At 44.0% G+C, this 6,743-nt stretch overlaps 1 protein-coding gene across 4 annotated transcripts in view; it reads right to left on the reverse strand.

Annotated features, from left to right (window-relative positions):
• Nucleotides 1-6,743, reverse strand: part of LOC138799944 (oocyte zinc finger protein XlCOF8.4-like) — a 44,682-nt gene that overhangs the window by 18,853 nt on the left and 19,086 nt on the right. The window lies entirely within an intron of this gene.

Here is a 6,743-nt window from a genome sequence, read left to right on the forward strand (position 1 = left end):
AAGGGTCACACATAGTGATATAGAGGGGGGTCACACATAGTGATATAGAGAGGTCACACATAGTGATATAGAGAGGGGTCACACATAGTGATATAGAGAGGGGTCACACATAGTGATATAGAGGGGTCACACATAGTGATATAGAGAGGTCACACATAGTGATATAGAGGGGTCACACATAGTGATATAGAGAGGGGTCACACATAGTGATATAGAGAGGTCACACATAGTGATATAGAGAGGTCACACATAGTGATAGAGAGGGGTCACACATAGTGATAGAGAGGGGTCACACATAGTGATATAGAGAGGGGTCACACATAGTGATATAGAGAGGGGTCACACAGTGATATAGAGGGGTCACACAGTGATATAGAGAGGGGTCACACATAGTGATATAGAGAGGGGTCACACATAGTGATATAGAGAGGGGTCACACAGTGATATAGAGAGGGGTCACACAGTGATATAGAGAGGGGTCACACATAGTGATATAGCGAGGGGTCAAACATAGTGATATAGAGAGGGGTCACACATAGTGATATAGAGAGTGGTCACACACAGTGATATAGAGAGGGGTCACACAGTGATATAGAGAGGGGGTCACACATAGTGATATAGAGAGAGGTCACACATAGTGATATAGAGAGGTCACACATAGTGATATAGAGAGGTCACACATAGTGATATAGAGAGGGGTCAGCCATAGTGATATAGAGAGGGGTCACACATAGTGATATAGAGGTCACACATAGTGATATAGAGAGGTCACACATAGTGATATAGAGAGGGGTCACACATAGTGATATAGAGAGGTCATACATAGTGATATAGAGAGGGGTCACACATAGTGATATAGAGAGGGGTCACACATAGTGATATAGAGAGAGGGGTCACACAGTGATATAGAGAGGTCACACATAGTGATATACAGGGGTCACACATAGTGATATAGAGGGGTCACACATAGTGATATAGAGAGGGGTCACATAGTGATATAGAGAGGGGTCACACAGTGATATAGGGAGGGGTCACACATAGTGATATAGAGAGGGGTCACACATAGTGATATAGAGAGGGGTCACACACAGTGATATAGAGAGGGGTCACACATAGTGATATAGAGGGGTCACATAGTTATATAGAGGGGTCACACAGTGATATAGAGGGGTCACACATAGTGATATAGAGAGGGGTCACACATAGTGATATAGAGAGGGGTCACACATAGTGATATAGAGGGGTCACACATAGTGATATAGAGGGGTCACATAGTTATATAGAGGGGTCACACAGTGATATAGAGGGGTCACACATAGTGATATAGAGAGGGGTCACACATAGTGATATAGAGAGGGGTCACATATAGTGATATAGAGGGGTCACACATAGTGATATAGAGAGGGGTCACACATAGAGATATGGAGAGGGGTCACACATAGTGCGCGCACACACAGCCTGCTGCAGCCATAGCACACACACACACACACACACACACACACACAGCCTGCTGCAGCCATAGCGCGCGCACACACACACACACACACACACACAGCCTGCTGCAGCCATAGCGCACACACACACACAGCCTGCTGCAGCCATAGCACACACACACACAGCCTGCTGCAGCCATAGCGCGCGCACACACACACACAAAGACACACACACACAGCCTGCTGCAGCCATAGCGCACACACACACAGCCTGCTGCAGCCATAGCACACACGCACGCACACACACACAGCCTGCTGCAGCCATAGCGCACACACACACACAGCCTGCTGCAGCCATAGCACACACACACAGCCTGCTGCAGCCATAGCGCGCACACACACAGCCTGCTGCAGCCATAGCGCGCGCGTGCACACACACACACAGCCTGCTGCAGCCGTAGCACACACACAGCCTGCCTCAGTCATAGCGCGCACACACACAGCCTGCTGCAGCCATAGCACATACACAGCCTGCTGCAGGCGCGCGCACGCACAGACACACAGCCTGCTGCAGCCATAGCACACACACACAGCCTGCTGCAGCCATAGCACACACGCACACACAGCCTGCTGCAGCCATAGCGCACACACACACAGCCTGCTGCAGCCATAGCACGCACACACAGCCTGCTGCAGCCATAGCACACACACACAGCCTGCTGCAGCCATAGCGCGCACACACACAGCCTGCTGCAGCCATAGCGCACGCGTGCACACACACACACAGCCTGCTGCAGCCGTAGCACACACACAGCCTGCCTCAGTCATAGCGCGCGCACACACAGCCTGCTGCAGCCATAGCACATACACAGCCTGCTGCAGGCGCGCGCACGCACAGACACATACACACATAGCTGCAGCCATAGAATACTGAAGAAAAACACCACATTAATTCTTATCAAAACTCAATTCTAATTCTAGATTTTTTTTACCAACTTTTTTATTTTGATACTCAATACCAATTTGATGCTTAATAAGGAAAAAAAAAATATAATATAATATAAATATAATCCCTCCCTCTGCCCTGTCTCTATGGAGAAAAGTCAGTACCCAGGTATAGGATGGTTCCCAATTAATGGCTAGAGTTGTAACCTGCAGTATTACCAACTCAACACTTATAAATCACAGACACAGATAAGACAATGTTTCAGGATTATAAACCTGGATATAATGGCCCAGTTTTATTATGGTAATCACATTTTACAGTCAGATAAAATATAAGGTGTTAACAAATGCTAATAAGGCATAGATGAGGCGGTACTAGTGATTTAGTTATTCAGTCATGCGCCATGGCATCTATATTAGTATTCATCATTATTAGTCAAAAAGGTTAGAAAAATACATTCTGTGCAAAGATACTTTCACATTATTCCCAGAGACCAACATAACAAAACAGTCAGCTATCTTCTGAGAACGGCCTTGAACGCTGATAAAGATGTCTCTGAGGGAAATAGTTCATGAAACAAAACATTTCTTCTTGTGTCCATATCAGAAGTTTCCCAGGTAAGAAATGCCCCAACTATTCATTAACCCTATCAGGGACTCTCTACTTTTTTGTGTTGGTGCTTCTAATTCAAAGGCCTGTATATATAGGTGTAGTTATACAGGTATGGTGCAATTAGGTAAAATCACATCCCCTAGCCTCATGAGCCCTGACTGTTATATATGTGACCTTTTCAGCACTTTTTGAATTTTTTTGTGGGATGTGATTTCACAAAAAAAATCTGCAAATTTGGACTTGGCCTTTTTGGTGATTACACTGTTTACCGTGCAAGATCAGGAATGTGATCATTTTAGAGTTCTGACAATAACACTTCAGATTTTAGGGTAGGCTGGGAGTAGTAGTTATGCACCGTTTCAGCTGTTGGGGTATGCTGGGGCAGTAGTTATGCACTATTTCAGCTGCTGGGGCAGTAGATACATAGATAGATAGGGAGGGAGGATAAAGAGCTAGACAAAGTAGAGAGAAGAATCATCAGGCTTACATCAGGGGAAGAGGATCCTGGACGCTGCATGAGGAGACTGAGAAGGACGGACACTGCCAGGCAGAGGTCACATGTCACCACACTGATATGGGGGGGAGGGGGCAACAGATGTGCTACAGATATTGCTTCTCTTCTCACACCCTGCTTCCTGGTCAGTGTGATGACATGTGATTCCCACCCGCCAGATTGCTGAAAGTCCCGGCCTGGCTCCCCCACCTCACAGTCCCGCCTGCCTCCCCCACCTCACAGCTCCCATCTTGCGCGATCCTCTCAGGTGTAGTGGCCGCATCTCCTCCCCCGCTCTCTGCATGTCCATCCTTCTCCTGCGATCTCCTCTCCCGGCCGCCTTTTTTTCCTCTTTTCTCTCCATGTTCTCTGCAGTATACTCTATTTTAAGATGCACAAAAGCACAGCTGAACATAAAGTATCGACTACCAGGGAATCCTGGTATTGAACCGATATTTTGCTACAAGAATCAATATTAGAATCGATCGGGGCATTGTGCATCCCTGTATGTAATCTATAGTAACGGCGTATAAAAAAAAAAAAACAAAAAAAAAAAACAGCTGCTAAATTTTGTTTTTTATTAGTACCACCTCATAAAAGATTTAAATAAAAAAGGATCAGGGTGTCACATGTCCCCCAGAATGGTACAGATGGAACAACTTGTTTTACACAAATATTTTGGCACCACAAGGCTCTGTAACATGGTTTAATGGCTTTAAAAAAAAAAAAAAAAAAAAGGCACCAAAGGGACTTAAAATGTATTAAAAAAAAAAAGTTAAAATCACTAACACACTACCCAAAAACCCATCCCCCAATAAAAGTTTAAATCACCCCCCTTTCCCACTATATAAATAAAACATATAAAAATAAATAAACATATAATATATCGTAGCGTGCGTAATTGTCCATTCTATTAAAATATAACAAGCGTCATTGCGAAGACGAAAAGAGGGAAAAAAGTGCGGTGATTACCGATTTTATGTTACATTATATATAAAAAAAAAATAATAAAAAGTGATCCAAACGTCCGATCTTCACAAATATGGTATTAAGAAAAAGTAGAGATCATGGCGGAAAAAATGACACATCATACAGCCCCGTAGGTGAAATAATAAAACCGTTATAAGAGTCACAATAGGCCCATTTTATTAATAATTGCCAAAAAAAAGGATTTCATAAAAAAAAAATATATATATATATATATATATATAACATTAGAGAATCTGTGTAAACTTGCATATGGTTGTGTTCAGACTGACCTATAGAATAATAGTATCATGTCGCTTTTACCACATAGTGCATTACGTAGACGCAGGAACCCCCCAAACGTTACCATATTGCATTCTTTTTTACAATTTCACTTATTTATATCTTCATGAATAACATATTTGGGATTCCGTCATACATGATATGGTAAAATGAAAGACCCCATTACATGGCCCTGTAGATAGAAAACTGAAAGTGCTAGAGCTCTTAGAAGGGGGGGGGGGGGGGGGGGGGGGGGGGGGGGAGGGAAAAACGAAAGCGCAAAGATCAAAATTTGCACGGTCCACTGGGTCATTTTGGGCCTGGTCCTCAAAGGGTTAAATTTCTGCAGAACACCTTAAAGGGTTAATAAACTTATGAAACGCTACTTTGAATACTTTTCAGGAGTTTTCACAGCTAAGGGATTTATGGTGGTAACATACAGGCTGCGGAGGCGAGGGGTTAAATGGGGAGAAGCGCACAATCCTGTACAAATAGTTATCACAGTCAGCGAAAGGTTTATACTAGTGGGCACTCATCCCCAGCACAATATGGGCTCACAAGCAGCTGAACCTCCACGGCTCCCAGTCCACTTAGCGGTGCTTAGCCGCACAATAATACTGAATCCTCAGTGACACAGGAAACAGCAGCGGCACTTACAAGGTAAAAGTACAAGTGCATCAAAATTCATTCAAAATTGTGACTTGGTGTAAGAGCATAGCTTTGGTTTAAGAGCTCCTTGTACTGGGTTCAAGGAGGAGTGGGGGAGGGGCAGGGTCTGCATAGTGGGGTCTACAGCCCTGTACTCTGACCCAGGAAGTCTCCCTCACCTTCCAAATCATAGCAGATCCACTTCAGGCTGGGGCTTACATCAGGGGACAGGACTGTGGGGATAATCTCTCCATAGCTGTAACCCCTCTCTCCCCAAACAGAGATGCTGCATGTATGTGCCCACATCTGCCCTGCTCATTCCTCCCTGCTCCCTGCAGTCTCTGTCAGTTTCCCTTCTGTTTCCAATCCTTTTCATTCCTGCTATAATGTGCCTGCACTTACACTCAGCCATCCACACTGCTGTATTTAAAGTTTCTGTCACTGTCCTCCTCCTCAGCTCTGTGATTCTCACTTCCTGATTGGCCCATGCTGAACACACCCTCTTCCCCAACGGACAAACAAGGTGCGGACATATTCAAGGCAGACGCTGACCAGGTAAGTGGTGACCGGACCGTAGAAGCGGGATACCGCGAAACAGACTGTCACCACTTACCTGTTCAGCGTCTGCCTTGAATATGTCCGCACCTTGTTTGTCCGTTGCTTTTTGGATATAATAAAGCTACAAGATTTTATTGGATGGTGAGTGCTACCTATTCATAGCCTCTACGTATACACTGCATGTACAAAGACTTTTTGCTATTATGGTAAGCACCCCATCCTTCTCCTGATACGGAGCCGCACATTGTGTCAGGGTTGGTGCTGATCTTCTCTTGTGTGTGTTAGTTACTATACATTATACACCACATGCTGCTATACTGTACAGTAACTTATATATCACATATCCAGCTGCTGTGTTATCAGGGTTATACAGTTACTATACATTATATACCACATGCTGCTATACTGTACAGTAACTTATATATCACATATCCAGCTGCTGTGTTATCAGGGTTATACAGTTACTATCCATTATACACCACATGCTGCTATACTGTACAGTAACTTATATATCACATATCCAGCTGCTGTGTTATCAGGGTTATACAGTTACTATACATTATACACCACATGCTGCTATACTGTACAGTAACTTATATATCACATATCCAGCTTATGTGTTATCAGGGTTATACAGTTACTATACATTATATACCACATGCTGCTATACTGTACAGTAACTTATATATCACATATCCAGCTGCTGTGTTATCAGGGTTATACAGTTACTATACATTATACACCACATGCTGCTATACTGTACAGTAACTTATATATCACATATCCAGCTGCTGCTGTATTATCA

Source organism: Dendropsophus ebraccatus, chromosome 8 (genome assembly GCF_027789765.1).
Source record: "Dendropsophus ebraccatus isolate aDenEbr1 chromosome 8, aDenEbr1.pat, whole genome shotgun sequence".
In the NCBI taxonomy this organism is placed as follows: domain Eukaryota; kingdom Metazoa; phylum Chordata; class Amphibia; order Anura; family Hylidae; genus Dendropsophus; species Dendropsophus ebraccatus.